At 47.3% G+C, this 17185-nt stretch overlaps 1 protein-coding gene across 1 annotated transcript in view; it reads right to left on the minus strand.

Annotated features, from left to right (window-relative positions):
- NEXMIF (neurite extension and migration factor) overlaps positions 1-10433 on the minus strand; it is a 155354-nt gene extending 144921 nt beyond the window's left edge. The window contains exon 1 of the mRNA XM_056491447.1: positions 10332-10433. The gene's annotated coding sequence lies outside the window, so the exon portion shown is untranslated. The remainder of the gene's footprint in view (positions 1-10331) is intronic.
- Positions 10434-17185: the final 6752 nt, after the last annotated feature.

The raw sequence follows: 17185 nt of genomic DNA on the forward strand, positions 1-17185 counted from the left end.
GTCCACCTTGCCTCTGCTGGAACAAGGGACCACCACAGCTGAGGAAAGAACTCCCAGCCCACCTGCTTCTTGGTGAAGGAAATCCCAGGCACAAGGATTGCCCTAAAATTCACACCTGAGCCTCTGTGATTTTACCCTCACACAGCAGCTCCTGCCTCCTCCAGCTGTAATTTAGGATTTATTTTGCATAATTTGTTATTTCCTGTAGTAGGTAATCCAGCAAGGGGGAAGGGCAGAGGGCAAAACAAAAGCAAAATAAAAACCAACCCAAAATGTCTTGCCCTAGGCAGATACAAGTCAAAAACACTCTCAGATTTTGTTCTGTTTGTTTTTATAACTGTTCACCTGTTCTTTGTGTTTTAAGTTCTTTTAGAAGAGTCTTTTCAATTCTCTTTACTCCACAACTTCAAAAAGATGCTCCATGACAGTGGGTGTCATTTCTCCCTTTTCTCTCCTCTTCCTCCTTATCAATTTATCCCAATTATCCCACTGCCCAGGCTCAAACAAGGGCTGGGGAGCCAAGATTCTTGGCTTCACTTCCCAACTGTATTTCTAGCAGGTCATTAATTTCCCTGTGAGCTGGTTTGCTCCTTTGTAGAGCAGGGAGAGGTGGGTTGTGCAGCTTCATCCCTGTTTATAAAACAAATACTCTGAGAATCCACTGTGCTGATCTGAAACACCAGGCATCCTGTTATTATACATAAATAAATATAAATACAGCAGCTGCCATTTTCATTCTACTTATTTGCATTTCTACTATTTTAAAACTTCTAGTATTGCTAGAAATGCCAAAAGGAGATGATTTCATGTTCTCATGCCTATGCCACAAAGAAATGGTAGGCCTGAATGCATTTTTTTTTCCCTCTGCTAAAACTGTACTTCTAACTGTATTTTCTCAGTTAAAGCTTCATAAAAAAGCAACTTTAAAGGTGTTGTTTGCAGCTGCAGTGAAATAAACACTTAAACATTCAGCACTACCCATGCTGAGTGAGGCATTTCATCCTCACATCCTTTAACTCTGAGCACCACCAGTGATTATCCTGTAGAACTTAATTCTATAGAGCATTTTATTAAATATGTATTTAGATTTGGTCTCAGCTCCATAAAATATTTAATCCTGTGCCTAAACATTAGGTACCCCACCAAGTTTGGATTTTAGGCTGTCTGGTAGCACACACAACAAACTCCAGAAGATAAAACACATTCATTCTTTATCTGAAGAGCTCCACTCCACAGATCAGCCTTTCAGAGATGTGCCAGCTCCAGCTCTAACTAGCTCTTCACACTTTTTTTTAAGACTAATAGGCTCCACATATTCATCTCCAAAGGGTATAAATTCCCTTCCTCTCTTTCTCTTTTAAATATGTCAGGCAACATTACAAAAAAATAACATCTGTGCCACAGTTATGCAACAAGCAGCATGATAACCATTAAACTGCACTTTATAGAGAGTGGGCTGAATTAAAAAATAAAACAACAAAAAGGAAATGGGAAAAAAGTTGGAAAGTTCACCTTTAAACCTTGGGATCAGGGAGGGTTTCAGCACCACTACCCTCCCTTGCTTATTGTGTTTTGCTGTCCTTCTTCACTGATGCTTCATGGCTATTAATGGCAGCTGAATCTGCATGCCATGAACTGCAAAAATGGATTGAATCTGGCTGGAAAGGGCTTAAACATTCAGTAAGCAGATGAAGAATCCCAGAAGTGGTTTTAGTATGTGTGTACATTTTGTCAGAGTATACCAACAGCACTGTATATTCTTTCCTTGCAACACTAAGCAAGCCTTCTCTTTTCATAAATATAGGTCAACAGAGCTAAACTCTGTTTTTGCCTCAACTCCCACTTTAAATGCATAAAAAATTAGATTTTTAGGGAGCAGAATGAAAGGAATGGTGTATTTCATGCTATTATATACCCAGCCAAGGATCCCAAAGGGTTTGTTTGGGCTTTAAAAACAAAACAAAAACCCTTGGCATTTGTCAGACTAAAACCATTTTTCTTTGGTCTTTGCACAACCATCCTTTCCAGATTTGAATAAATAACATCAAACAAAGTATTTTGACTTCCATTTACCATGCAATGCACAGAAATTGTTCAAGGATAGAGCAGAGTGTGAAGCATTTGGGGACTCTGAGGAGACCCTGCAGAGTCCCCATCAGACCTGGAAATGCTCATTCCAACCTCTCCACTCCCCTCTTGTAATTTATATTTAAGCAGCCATATATTGCCCCAAAAAGAAATTATTCAAACAGCCACAGATAACAAGTTCAGCAGCCACCACCACAGGGTATGGCTGTACTCATAAATGCAGGGAGGGGGATGAAGGTATGAACAAAATAACAAAAATATTGATTAAACACTGAGCCTCACATCAAATTTTCAACCTGACCCTCACACAGAAGTGATTTAACACAGCCCCTTCAGCAAATGCAAACCAAATAACAGAATATAATATAGGATAATACCCTTAAATATAATTATGTATTATATAGATACAATATATTTTATATATATATATATATTATGTAAATATTGTAAACTGCCTTTTAACATCAGCCCAGGAATGGAGGGTGAGAACTCATAAATTATATTGTCAGCTGCAGATTTCAGATATTTTATGTTTATTGCTGGCTGCAATGGGGAACATAACCCTTCTGCTTTCACATGAGGTTTAAGGCACAAGACAATCATTAAAGCATTTCTGATACAATATTTGGACTCCACCACACACAAACTCACTGATCACAATGCAGATGAAGACTTTCCCATACCACACCAGGCCAAAAAGACTCAAAATACAATTTAAGCAGCATTTTCCTCTGTTCCCCACCACCTCCACTGAAATGTCCCACCAGCAATCCCTTCCTCCAGTCCTGCTCTTGGCTCTCTGCTGCCATTAAGGTTGTTTTGTTTTTAGTCTCCAGCCACTCATTTCACCCAACAATCCCCCCCAGACCACATGCAGTGGTTGAAAAATTAATGCAAGAACTAAGATTAACTTGAACTGGTCCTAGTGAGGATTCCAGGACACAGAGGTGAACACCACAAACAAGGGAGGAAGGCAGGATGTAGTTTATAGGGGAAAAAAGAAGCTGAGATCCCAGGGTTTGCTTAACACACCAACTGGAAGCTGTAATTCCATCCAGCAGCAATCAGAATCAGTAATTCCACACAAAAGCAAGCACAGAAGGGCCAACACATCAGTCACTAAGGAGCTCCAGCTCTGCAGCACAACCAGTGCCCATCCTTCCTGCAAAGGCAGAAATGCCTGCAGAGGGTGAAATCAGCACCTGACCCTGTTGATGATTAAGCAGCAGATTTTAAACACCCTTTGCAGAAGAAGAGAGAACTGTAAGCAGCACGTGGTTCTTTGCTCAACACTGTACAGGGACATGAACTATAACCTGAAGGTAAATCCTGAAACACAACTTTGTGCTGCCTAAAACAGCCATAAATTGTGATGCTGAGTGATCAAACCAATCCAAAATTCACTCTTTCAAAGCAGAAACTCCTTGGAAACACAGCCTCCCATCCACCTCCCAAAAGGCTGCTGATGAGGCACCATTCAAACCCAGCAAGGAAGGAGCACAAATTAACCAAAGAAACAGCCACAATAAACAAAACTCCTCTTCCCTGCAGTACAAACTCTCTCCATCAAACAATAAGCTAACCAGACAAATAATACAATTAAGTAAGTGAAGGTTACTGGGTTAGGACAAATTATTTGTTCTGTGGAAGGTTTGGGCTGAGGGGTTCCTCCACATTTGCCATGCCTGGCTGGGCTGATGCCACGTGGCTCCTTCACATCAACCCAGGGCTAGCAATGCTCCTGAACTCCAGTGTTACCCATTAGCCATGATGTTGTGTCACAGGCAGCTGAATTCCTGCAGGAGCTGGCAGTGAGTGCTCCATGCACTGCAGAGGGAACCTCTGACACACTCACTGCATGGACAGGTGATTTTGATATAGGAGATTTTCTCAGAGGCAGGCATAAACAAAGCATGGGAAATTATTGTGTGCTGCTCCCTACAGAGCCAGCAGTGCCAAGGAGGTTGGGGTTTGTTTGTTTGCTTTAACATGAGCTGGAAAATTGTGGTCAGCAGTGCTTCCCCTTCTGATCTTCCCAAAAATTCCACCCATCTTGCCACGTTAAATCAATGAAGTTAACCTGTCCACGTAATGTTAGCAATAACATTAAACAAAAAACTCACACCACAACTTTTTGTGGCAAAAATCATCCCGTTCCCCAACAGTTTTCTTCATGCAAATGAGAACAGTGACCACCCTGAAAAAGGCAATTTTCATTTTCCCCCTCAAGGTTCAGCAAGAGCCAAGATTACTAATTGCTCCATTCCCTGGAGCAATATGAAATAAGACCCAGCATCCATCTGTATTACCACTGAAACACCAGCATGACCCTTCAATTCATATTCAGAATATTAAAACATGACCTTGTGAGGCTACCAGAAAAGAAAAAAAAAAAGCTGCTTGCTCACCAAACAGACACCAAAGTCCCTGTGGTTAAATTCCCAGCCACTCTCCTTGTTCCTATGAAGCAGTTTCAGTGTTTCTCTGAAGTCAACTGTGAAGGTCAAGTATTGTCCTGACTGGCCAGTCACAAACAAACCCACTTTTCATATCCACCTGTGCTTCAGCCACCCAGGAAAATCCCAACCAAAACCCCAACCAGAGGAGGAAAAGGACACAAAATTAGTAGCAAAGGGTCCACACCTGTCTCCAGAGCAAAGCTGATGCTTGCAGAGGGTTTGACTGACCCATCCAGGGACATGAAAATTGGGGCCAGTGCAGTGGATGGGAAAGAACTTTTTTTTTTTTTTTCATGTGTAAAACTCATAGTTTCAGCTAAAATACGAAAAATTTTAAAAAGAGCTTCAGTGGCACTTCTGAAGAATAAAAAAAAAAAAAAAAAAGGCTTTGGAAGCTTTAGATTTGAAGCTTCACAAGCTTCTTATGAAAAATGCAAGCTTTGAAAAACTTCTGAAGAATTAATATTCTTACTTTGGGCTCTTCTACTGCCAACGGACTATGGATGCTGTAACTAATAAAAAATAATTAATGCCAATAAACAGGCCCTTCATAAGGCTTCAGCTTCTTTCCTCCATCAAAGACTCAACTCATTCATTGGGACATTGTACAGGAAACAAAATTCACCCACAGAACTTGTCTTTTCTACACTTGGTTCCTCTGTGCTGTAACTCACAATTAAAATCCTTCCAATTGCAAGGAAAGGAATCTGAATTTTTTAATAAGGACACAGCTCCAAAACAGGGACCTCACCTGGAATGGAACTGGGAATTTGTGCCCCAGGTCTCATGCTGGGAATGAAACAAGCAAGAAGTTCTCAGGAGTGCTCTGAGCACCCCAAGCCACTCCTGAGTCTGGCCACGTCCTGCAAGATTTACAAGAGCTCATTTTCCTGATAACTCCATCTGAGTGTCCAGATACCCTCAAAAATGTTACAGTCACACTGCATCAGCCTCTTCTCAGCAGTTTCAGCACTTCAGGAAAAGGACAGTGACAATGTTGGGTTTTAGCAGGTGAGGAGCTCCTCACTCCAGGGGAGAGCAGAGACACAAAACACCTTGGCTGTTTGGTTATTTTAGAAACCCTGACACCAGCAGGGAACACCCCAAAGCAGGAAGGGACCTTCCCACCAAACCCACCACGAGGATGGGTTCTGCACAACACAAACCCAAGAGAAGAGCAAGAGAAGGAAGCTGATAAATTGGCAAAAAAACAAACCCTAATTGGTGTCAAAGCCAGCCTAGAAGCTCTGCTGCTCCTGCCAGCCTCAGTGACACACCAGAGACTGGCACTGCATCACCACTCAAGGTGACATCACAACTCTGACCTCAAGCTCCCTCTTTAGCCACTCCTGGTCTGGTGCAACAGCTCCTGGCAGAGACAGAGATCACAGTCCTGACAGTGGCAATTTAGAAGGGTGTTAAACTGATGGGGTGAGTTAATTAACTGGGGTCCAAGCTGTTGGGCCAGCAGATTGTGGTTCCACCTTCCAGGAGGGAGCAACACCAGTAAATCACAACAAGGAGACTGATCAGAAACTCCTAGTCACACATCCACCCAGATTCTGAAGATGCAGCACAAAACAAAGATGTATAAGATCAGTGAAAGGCAACAATTAGCCAGCAGAATTTTCCATCATGGGAGACCATCGAGACGAGAGCTTGGATAAATTAAGCAAATCAGTTATCTCGTAGTCAAAAGCTTTTTTTAAAAGCAAACAAGACTGCAAATACGAGCTCAGATTGCTGGGCATCAATCACCTTCTGAATGCTTAAGGGTTAGAAGAAAACTCTGCCCAGGGATCACCAGATCTCTGTGCAGCTCCTCCAACAGAGCTGGCACAGACCCTGCCTGTGACTGGAGGGCACTGGGCCACGTCCCTGGATTATTCACAGGGCTGACGTAGCAATGCAGACACAGATCCACCTCATCCCTGTCACTCTTTGGAGACTGCATAATCATAGCTCAGCCCATGCCAGAGCAACATGAGGAACACCTTCTGTACAGAAGAAATTCTCAAGATTTAAAGTTTTAACACAAGCTAACAAACGCCAGGGATGAAAGAAATCCCGGGATGAAAGATCTCCATGACACCTGCTTTGAATAAAAAGACATTGCTACAAAAATATCACAGACCTGCTGGTCTAGAGCCTTTGCTTCATGTCATTCCCCAGACATCAATTTGCAATAGAGGCACACAAAAGCAGCATTACACAGATTACATGCTACTCCCCTGAACTGCAAACAAAATCCACCCAGCACTACCACCACGGTCCAAAGCACCACGGCACCAAAGCCACTTCCCCTGGCCCTTCCTAAGATGAATTTGCTAAGGATAAGGGTTCAGCACTCATTTGCAGAACTGACAGCTCCTCCTGCAAATTCTGCTCTGGCTCAGCTTTCCCAAACCCTCCCAAATTTCCCCACTGCTACCAACCCCCTCTGGCACTGGCAGCAGGACAGGTTTTATCCTCAACTCCTGCATCCTTCAGGTAAACCCCCACACCTGGATGCTCAGACCAGTTCATCATCTTCAGCATCTAAGCAACACAATACGTGGCAATTATTTAATGTTTGGTTGTAACAGCACCCAGGAGCCCTAAAACCAAAAGGCTGAGATCCCACCATGCCTCTCCCACCACATACAGGTAAGAAATCAGGTGCTAGAACAGCCCAGAGCCCTGCACAGGTGACACTAAAGGGTATGTACAACCAGCTCAGAGAAAAGAGGGAAGAGCAAGGTACCAGCAAAACATGGTTTGCTCAGTTTTATGCCACATGGCTCATTTACTCACTGCTGGCAGCTTCCACAAAATCAGGCTCGTCAAGCACCTGACTGTATACACAGGTAATGATTATAAAGCCAAGTCAAGCGGGGCTAAAAGTACACAAAGATCTAGCATAAAAATAAAAAAGTGCAATCCTCTCCCAGGTGGAAAACAGGACTTTGAACGTAACAGGTGGATTACATAACAATTATTTTGCTCCCAATTCTCAAAATATTTTTTTTTAAATACCCTCACAGACCAAAAGCTGTCATTACTGAGAAGCAATAGCAATTTTAACCTGGTAAACAGTCAGGCTACCCACCTCTCTGGAGGCCAAACACAAACTCAGCAACAACAGCATCAAAGAGCCCCCCCCACAAGGACCAGGGCAAGGCCTGGAGCATCCATGGCTCTCCTCCCTGGATTCTGCCCAAGGAAAAGATTATTTCCTAATGCTGCTTTTTGTTTGCAACGGGGCATAAACTTCAAGGGGATGGTTCAGTGCTGTGCTGGGGGAATGCAGCATGATTGAGTTGTTGCTACAATGGAAAAGCCTTAATATCCAAAAAATGCACCTCACATCTATGGTTGGGTCCCACACCCAGGAGCCAACCTGGACCCCTTTGTTTGGGAACACTTTCTGCCCAAGCCTGGGGCCTTCTTCTGTGTGCAAGCACATTTTTGAGTCTTTTCATAGGTTTCTTTGCAGAGCCAGGAAAAAGATACACACGTGACCCATGACAAAAACATCCACGAGGCCCCACCACCTCAAAAGAGAAGGACAGCACCGAGGCACTGCCCTACACAGACTGTCCCTGTCCCAGCTAAGGAAGTTAAAACCCACTGGCCACAACCTCTTCTCTTTTTTTTTCCAGCTGAAAGAGACTCCTCAGCATTCAGAACAGTTTAAGTGGGCTGCCAGAGCCTCGCCTCCAAAAGGCAACAGCAAACACAAAAAAACAAAAAGGGAAAACAAACGCACAAAAAACTAAAAATCCCCCTCCCTGCCCCCAAAGCTGAGCAGAGGGCGAGGAGCAGAGGGAAAGGGGATGAGGCACACGGGGAAGGCGGCTGGCTGCTCCCCTTTTCTGCCTCCCTTTTATTCCTGCTGAGTGTAGTAACACTTGAACTGGCTCTCTTTATTTGCAGCCGGATACGCGCTTTCAAAGATACTGTACTACTGTGTAGGCCAAGCAGGGACTCTCTTTCTTCCCTTGGTTAGGGCTTTTGGGAAAATAATTATTCACCAGAACTGCCATCGTGAGCAGAGCAAGCTAAATCAATGTAGCTTTGTATGGGCCATTGCCACTGCAAAGCAAATACTCCATCAAGACATGGATCAGTGAGAATTTTATCACTAGGAATGCTTATGCACATCTTTGTGTGTTTTTAATATCCACCTTATCCCTCCCCACGCTCCTGCACCCCACCCTCCCCACGGATTTGTCTTGTGTCACTGGCAGCTATGGGGCTTGGCCACGAGATCCACATCAGTAAAAACGTCTTAAATACACAGGTTTATTCCCCTTAAAAAAATTATAATAAAGCATTGGTGCAGAGCAGATTTATTCACTGAACAGGTTGATTTATTTAACAGACTTGACATACATCAAAACCTACTATAGGCTTACATAATTGTTATCCATTTAGCAGGTCTGGTTCTTTTGTCAAGTATTTGTTTTTCAAAAGTGATTCACTAAAGACTGCTGCCTTCTGCACAGCTCACGTACCTTAACAAATGCAGTCTTGCATGGGGTATTAGCCGGAGTGACTTTAAATTGCATCCTACCTGCTTGAGCACTACCCCTATTTTTTTAGCGTCTATATTATTCCTTTACAAAACCACCAATAAAATAAAATAAAATTGTAAAACAGCAAAGCTCGAGGCAGGAGCGTGTGTAGAGGCACAGGGAGCCCCGCTGGCAGCAGCGGGCTCGGTGTTACCGCAGTACCACGCCGCTCCAGCGATGCCAGCAGGTACCTCCGGCGCGGCACAGCCGAGTACCAGGATGTTGATGGCTGCACAGAGGTTTCGGGGCCGGCACGGGGCAGGGGGAGAACCGAGCAAACCGCCGGAAACGAGGAGAGGGGAGGAGAGAAAAAAAAAAAAAAAAAAAAAAAAAAAAAACCTCGGGAGGAGGATTTAAGGAGCACGGAGCCGTTTTGTTTTCCCGCAAGAGGCTCAGCGAGGCCTGGGCTCGCACAGGCGCACCGCTCCCTCCGGCCTCACGCACCCACCCACGGCCGCCGGCCGCGGATCCCCGGAACGCGCCCATCCTGCGCGGCTTCCCCGCGGCGGAGCATCGCCCGCAGCCGGCCACCGCCGCTCCCTCGCGGCTTGTTTGGGTTCACCCAGCGCACCGTGCATCGCAGCCCAGCAAGGATTTCATCCCCCCCCCGGCTCGCTCCGGCATCCTCCTCGCACACACACACCGGGCACATCCCGGGGCTCGGGCACGGCAGCGCCCCGGTGCCGACCGCACGGACCCGGCGCTCCGCCGCCCGCCAGACAGATGGTTAATTACATTCACAGCCGCATTTTGCGCTGGGATAGAGTTTCAGACAATGAGCCAGTTTTATTTGATTAGCCAGTTCTCTAGTTTAATGCGCGCGGTGACAGCTACTCCCATGGCTAGGGCTTTTTTTTTTTTTTCCCTTTAAATAAAAATAAAAATCCCATCCCCCCCCATCCTTCATTATGTTTTTGTTCTGGCCGAGGCTGAAGTAAGCGCGGCCCCCGCGGCCGCCGGGGGGCCCGGCGGGGCGGCGCCCCCGCCCCGCGCTGCACCTGCCCGGCCCGGGGGGGACACGGCGCGGAGCTGCCGCCCCCCCATGTCACCTCAGACCACCCTCACACACACGCACACCCCGCAACTTCCCCGCAGGCCTCCGCGCAGGCCGGCGCTGCCATCAGCATCCCCTCCTCCTCCTCCTCCTCCTCCCCCGCTGCCCCCGCGGTGCGCGGCACGGGAGGGGAGGTTGTGTGCGCGGCCGAAGCTCCGCCGCGGCGGGACTCACCTCGGCGCGGGGCCCGCGATGGAGCGGGGCTCCCCCCGCCCGCCGGGCGCTGCCGGTGCTGCGGCTCAGCGCTGCTCCATGCGCCCGGGGCCCGGCGCGCGCAGGTGGACGCGCCCGCCCCCGGCCCCCGCCTCCCGCCGCCGGCCCCCGCCCCTTCCCCCGCCGCCGCCGCCGCCGCCTCACGGACGGGCCCCCCGGCCCCGCGCTTCCTGCGCAGGGACGGGCGGAGGGCGTGAGGGAGGATGGGGGGGAGCGGCTCCCGCCTCGCCTCGCCCCGCCGCCGCTGCCTCCTCCTCCTCCTCCTCCTCGTCGCCGCCGCCCCCCCAGGCCTGCGCCCATTCAGGAGGTGCCGGGCAGCGCCGGCGCTGCCATTGTTCGCTGGGAGCGGGACCCGCTGCCCTCAGCGCACAGCCCGCACACGCCGCCGGCCCGGCCCCGCGGGAGCGCGCACCGCGCCCGCTCCGGCCATAAAGGGCGCGCGGCCGCGGCCGGGCCCGGGCAGGTGCCGAACCCCAACCCGAACCCGAACCCGAACCCTCAGCAGCGCGGGCAGAGGGGCCGCGAGGGGTCGGGGGAAGGAGGGAAGGACAGGCCGGGCCGGGGGTGACACCCGCCGGGCCCCGGCCCCATTGTCCCCTCCCGGCCGTGGAACTCGCTCCCATCGCTGCCCACCCGGCTTCATTCTCCATAGCGGGTATGGGAACCACCTTAGCGCTTGCAGCAGCTATTCCGATTTATTTCCGTGATCGCGTTATTAGTAACAGCGTCTAAAAAGTGTGTTTTACCTTCAGCTGCCCATGAGCGGGAGGAGGCTGCCTCGGCTCAGGATGGCCGGGATGCCGGGCGCTGCCTTGTGCCGAGCGGGAGCGCCACAAACAGCCACGGCAGGAGCCAACATCTCCGGATTCTGAGCTGCTGACATCCTCCCCTCCGCACAGAACCCCAGCCCTGGCTCTCGCAGCCCTCTGTCTCTCACATGAGCACCGTGGCCGGAGTTTCTGCGCTGGGGACTGCAGGAAACTTCTGTTGTTTCATCTCCTGAGTCAACAGAATGGTTTAGCAAATAGGAGGCAAACCAGGCACACCTATTAGGTTCATTTAACTTCACTGTGATATTTAAAAGAGGTTTCTGGTCTTAAGTTATTGCTTGAGTTTACTGTTTTTTCATCTTAAACAACGCATAAAGTCTAAAAATGGATTGGCTAATTCCGTGGCTAAAATATCAAAGTATCAAGCACTTAAGTCCTTGTTCCCACAGCATCAGAGACCCCCATCCATGCAGTAATAAAACAGGAGTGCATGACAACACACAGAATGCTCTCTGAATTCAGAGCACTTTACACATGAACCTTCAGCACTGCAAAAAAAAGAACTAATCTCATTTTTTCTTCATTAACAGCAGTACCCAGGATGAGGACATGCCATACATCACACGTGAATAAATTATTCATTCCCAGTGTGTCAGGGCACACACTTGAAGGGGTGTAGAAACTGAGACCAGCAGTAAATTATTTGACCAAGGCCAGAGAGTGAGGTGGTGTCATAGTTACTGGGAAGTAGCACTTCCCAGTCCTATCCCAAGTGATCCAGCCTCACCACACTGCTGTGGGAATCACACACATCAGTCCCTGTACCTCTGCATGTTTGTAGTGCTGAATTTTGTTTCACTACCCTGTCATTTTCTTGGCAGAAAGATTTGAGTAATATAAATAAGTAATTAATCAGGGTCAGGTGAGATGGTGACAGCACACCTGGCAGTGCTCACTAAAATAAACACACAGGTGGATGGTGGTCATGAACTGCTTGCAAAATGAGCTGGGGGCAGGTTTTGTCCTCAGCAACCTCACATTGGGGCTGTGCCCTTCAAAAGTGCCACCAAAGGCACACCAGCAAATTTGGCAGCTCTTCTGCTGAGGCACCTCCCAGGGCAGGAATAACGGGGCCAGACCCACTGCTGGGGGTTGGGTTTTCTTTTTCTTTCTTTGTCACTTGTGGATTTTTTTCCCCATTGAGTTGCTGAGAGGCACTGATGGCTGAGTGCTGGAGATCTTGGGCAGGGAGGAGGAGGAACTCCTTTGGTTTTTGGGAGTTTTTCTCTCACTGGACGGGGCTGGGGCAGTTATGCATCTCTTTCCTCACAGAGAAGGAGGTCCAGGCTGTCTCTTACTGCAGGGAGAATTCACTGGCACCTGAGGGACCTGGCACCCTCTTCTCTGTGCTCTGGGAATCCTAAATTTCAACTCTCCCTGCCTTGCTCAGAGCTGGGCCCTGCTGACCCAACACCACTGTTTATTCACTATTTTTCTGGGTTTCTCCACTCAGTACCCACGTTCTCCTGCCATCCTGGGATGTTCTGCAGCTACCACCATCCACCACCCCAGGATTTTTTGCTTATTCCTGCTGGCTGTGATGGTAACTGCACCAAAAATGTGCCTGCAGCCAAGAGGACTCTTACTGGGTCCCTAGTTCTGTTTGTTATTAATTCCATAGTTATTGTTGTTTTGTTTGCCTTGTTATACACACTAGCAAAGAACTGTTATCCTCCTATCTTTGCCTGAGAGCTCCTTAATTTCAAAGCTGTAATAATTTGGAGGGAGGGGGTTTACATTCTGCCCTGCCTTCCCTAGCAGACACCTGTCTCTCAAGCCAGGACACCCAAGTGCTGCTGCTGCTTTGGGAAGGTGCCACGCTGGAGCTGTGTGCTGCAGGTGATGGCAGTCACCTGGGGATAATCACCAAGATTAGAAGTAAACCTGGGGAGAGCCTCGGTGGAGATGAAAAGACACATTCAATTAAGTGAGCCTTGCACCTGGATCCAGTTTAGAAAGACAACCCAAGCATTTAAGTGCTGTATTTTAGAGGGAACACAAATGTAAGGCTCAAAGATGATCCTTGGGGCTGTGAAACAATACAATGCCTTTAGTTCCTCTCATCCACACCACTCATTGAAGGCCCTTCAATTACAGAACCACCACAACAGTGATCGATAGGCAGCACGAAGTTCTGCACAGCATCTCAGGCAACCTGCAAAATTAACGGGCTGTGCACTGAGATCCTTTCATGCAGTGCCACAAACAGATGTGGAAGGGGCACTGATGTGAGGGAAGCAAAGCCACCCACCTTGACAGGGTTTTCATTTTCCAGGCTGTCGAATAGAGGCTCACAGGTGCCAGAAGAAGGTGCTAAGGAAGCTCCTTTTGGCAGGAAGGGAGTGACAGCCCCTGAGCCAGGGGTGGTTGTGGTGCCAGCCCAGCCCCACAGCCCTGCTGTTCTCTGCTCCCCCCATGCAGCTCGCTGCTGCAGCCAGCACTGTGATCATTCACTGCAACCTGTACCAGGGAGCAGATCAGACAGTTACAGCTGTCCCAGCCTTCCAGCTGTCTTCACACAGAATCCATGTGCCCAGACGTGGATATGTGCCAGGAGCCTCTGCCTGCTGCTCTCTCTAGGAAGCAGGAGTCAGTCTAAGAGAAAAGAACCTGGGTTATGAAAAGAGGCTAATGCCATGGTGGTTTCCAGGTCTCCAATTTCCATAATTCCTTCTTTTCTAGATTCATGGGAGCCTTACTGCAGCAAACCAAATATGGGTCAAATCCTTCTTTTTCTGTGGCCTAACTAATTTCTGCCATACATTAAACCATACCAGAGGCAGAGGTTCCCATGGCACAAGTAGAACACAAATGGGATTTTCAGAAGATGTCAAATCCTGCATTTTTGGGTGAACCTGGTAAAACATAGTTCAAGCAGAAAGCTCCTCAGATGTTATGAACCCTACAAACTCAGAGAGAAAGGCAGCAGGATGGCAGGAGACATCACCCTCCTATCCCACTCTAGCACAAACAGCTGGAAAGGATTTCTTTCCCACTCTCTCAGACTTCCAGGACCAACTTCTAAACAAGAACAGTCTAACACAGACCACTGGCAAAAGGAGAAGCACTCCAGGAGCAGGACAAGGTTTTGACTCATGAGGGTGAAGGACTCCCCCTCTCTCCTCCTTCCCAGGGCCTGGTGTGCAATTCAAAAGCAACAGGGTGCTGTGGGAAATAACACTGAGCCTGCAAACACTGAGTCCTCCTTACTGAGAAGAAGAAACAGAGCTGGAAGCATGAACTGCACACACTGAATTTCTCCTTTCCTCTCTGGCACACCTGACAAGCCTCACAGCTTTGCAGAAAACCATCCCATCCCCCCAAACCAGCAGTCCAGGCTGAGCCCCTGGCTGCAGAGACTCCCCAGTGTCCCAGGCTGTTTGCATCCCCTCCTGGAGCTGTCTCAGAGCACTGCAGCACCAGAGCTGATGTTTACTCCACACCTTCTCTTTGCCTGATGTTCCAGACACACCCAGAGATGCCCAAGGCTGTCCCTGACCTCACAGGGAAAGACAAATTTCCAATGTGCCTGACAGAGCTATGGAAGGACCGAAGGTGAGGAGGGGCCCAGAGCAGTTTCCAGGCTTCTCCATTCCTTGACAGGCTCCTTGCTCCACCAAACACCCACAAGACACCAACCCCTGCCTCCCAAAGCTAAAAACCTCCTTCTGCAGGTCAGGCAGTTCCAGCAGCCTCTGAAGCTCCCCTGGCCCCATTAAACTGTGCTGCTGACGGGCTCTGAGCCCCCAGATCTGTCCCTGTCTATTCCTTTGTTTCTCCTCTCACCTTCCTCCCAACATTCAACTTTATATTGTAAATCTTCCTTTAAATTGTGCATTTCTCTTACCAGTGTCCATGACCAAACAGCTCATTATTGGTGCCTTCTGAACAGGAGGAAAGAAAAGCTGCCATTTGTGCCTGGCCAAGGCAAGTGCTCTGTGCACAGAAGCTCTGTGTGCCCTCCTTCCCTTGGCAGGAAGAACAACCTTGGCCACTTCAGGGGAGGTGACTGGATTAGCAGGGGAGAAAGGGAAAAAAAACAAGGGAAGAAGAAAAGCAACCAGTAACAACCAAAGAGTCTCAATCATGGCTTGGTGTATTTGCAGTGAGCCAGAGCACAGGCTGGAACAAAACCTGGAGAAGGCAAAGGGATCAGGACATGACAGAGTCAAAAACTGCTGTGGATTCACTGGAGGTTTGATTATTTCGTTTTTTTTAGGAAACATGAAACTCTTTGTGCCCACAAGCACCTTGTGCTTTTCACTCTTATTTCAGGTGCAGAGGATGCTGCAGTGGTGAGCAGAGTCTCACAAAAATCATAAAGGTAAATTCCTCTGTTCTCTGAAAGGAACATTCAGGAAATGCCTGCTGCCTTTGAACCCAAACATCCTGGATCTGTTCTCCTCAAGCACCAACACCTCAGTAAGTTCCCTGTGCTGGTTTGCAGCTCACCTGGGTATATTCCATGAGCAGATTTGCAATTCTCCTGGGTACATTCCATGAGCTGGTCTCACCTCTGCCTCAGCCTGCACAACCACCGAGGTTCAGCTCTCTTTAAGCCCCATCTAATTATCAATTTAACTGCAGCAAGAACAACAGCTTTGCTGAATATGCAACAGTCTCCTCATTGTATTTCGATGGGGGGAGAGAGAAGGAAATGGAATTTCATTTAAAGTTCAGGCATGTCTGTGGGGATTGTCCTGTGTGAAAAGACAGAGGCCTCTCTGTCTCAGGTGAATGTGGAGTCAAAGACATTTTCCTGCTGTGTCCTGGGTGCAGCCACAGCCACCTGAACACAATGGCACAAACCCTGGCGCTTCCCCTGCTCATTTTTCTAAAGGACTGTAGTTCATTAACTCCAGGAACGCAGTTTCATTAATGTGCATTAACCAATGACTTTCCCATTACTGCTGCTGTCTCCAATCAAAGACTCATTTATGGAAAACAAGGGCAGAGGGAACAACATGCTTTGGCAGCTGTAAGATCACACGCCCAGAGCTTTATACCCTCTGTCTTATATTTTTTACGTTAAAGTATCACGAGCTATTACCATATTTTTCATTATTATTTGTGGCACTAAATACTGCAGCTCCCAGTGCCAGATGGCGAATATTCAGAATAAAAATAATGCAAGGCCAATCTTAGAAAGACTCAATGTGAGTGTAACAGCATGTATTCATCCTCCTTTCCTAATGCACATGGTTAAAATATTAGCAGACTTAAAATCTGGTTTTCCAGTTTAGAGGAGTCACATATTACAGAATGATATGCATGCATATATACATATATTTAAATATGTACATATAAAATTTTTAATTTCTTTCCATTTTATTTGCATGTTTCAAGGGTCTTAACGTAATACATGGGCACATCTTTTCACTCTTCAGGAGGTTATTTTAACCAGGAAAGAAAAACCAAATAGTTTCAAAATGGAACATAAGCAAAACCCTTTTTCTAGAAATTGTTATTGGTACAAAATACTTTTTTTTAATATATAAACAGCTTGAGTCCTAAACTTAACCAGATGGAAACGTGCCTACAAAGCGTTGGATCTAATTCAGAAGAGACTGACAGCCAACAGATGAGCCAATTTAGCCCATCCCATGCCAAAAATGGTCAATCATGTTATCTTATGTGTGACTCGACTCTGGCAGATGCCAACTCTATCCAAACAACTTCAAGCATCTTTTTGGAAGACTGGATTATTTTACACACACTTTAAAAAAAAATCATAATAATGCTCGATTTTTCTGGAAACCTTCCACTTAGCTCCAGCATTTTCACAAGAGGTTTTCGATTAATTTATTTTAAGGATAAATCCTTTTATTTTATAGCCTAACAGAATAAATGCTTTCCAATCCAACAAAGCCTAGTAAAAAAATTACTAAACTGCAGTTTAGTGACAGACCCCCATTTGTTTAAATATTCATACAAGGAAAGCTTTACACCTGTGCAAATCTTACTCAAGCCAAATGTTTGCTTTTA

The sequence above is a fragment of the Oenanthe melanoleuca genome, chromosome 4A (genome assembly GCF_029582105.1).
Source record: "Oenanthe melanoleuca isolate GR-GAL-2019-014 chromosome 4A, OMel1.0, whole genome shotgun sequence".
Classification (NCBI taxonomy): domain Eukaryota; kingdom Metazoa; phylum Chordata; class Aves; order Passeriformes; family Muscicapidae; genus Oenanthe; species Oenanthe melanoleuca.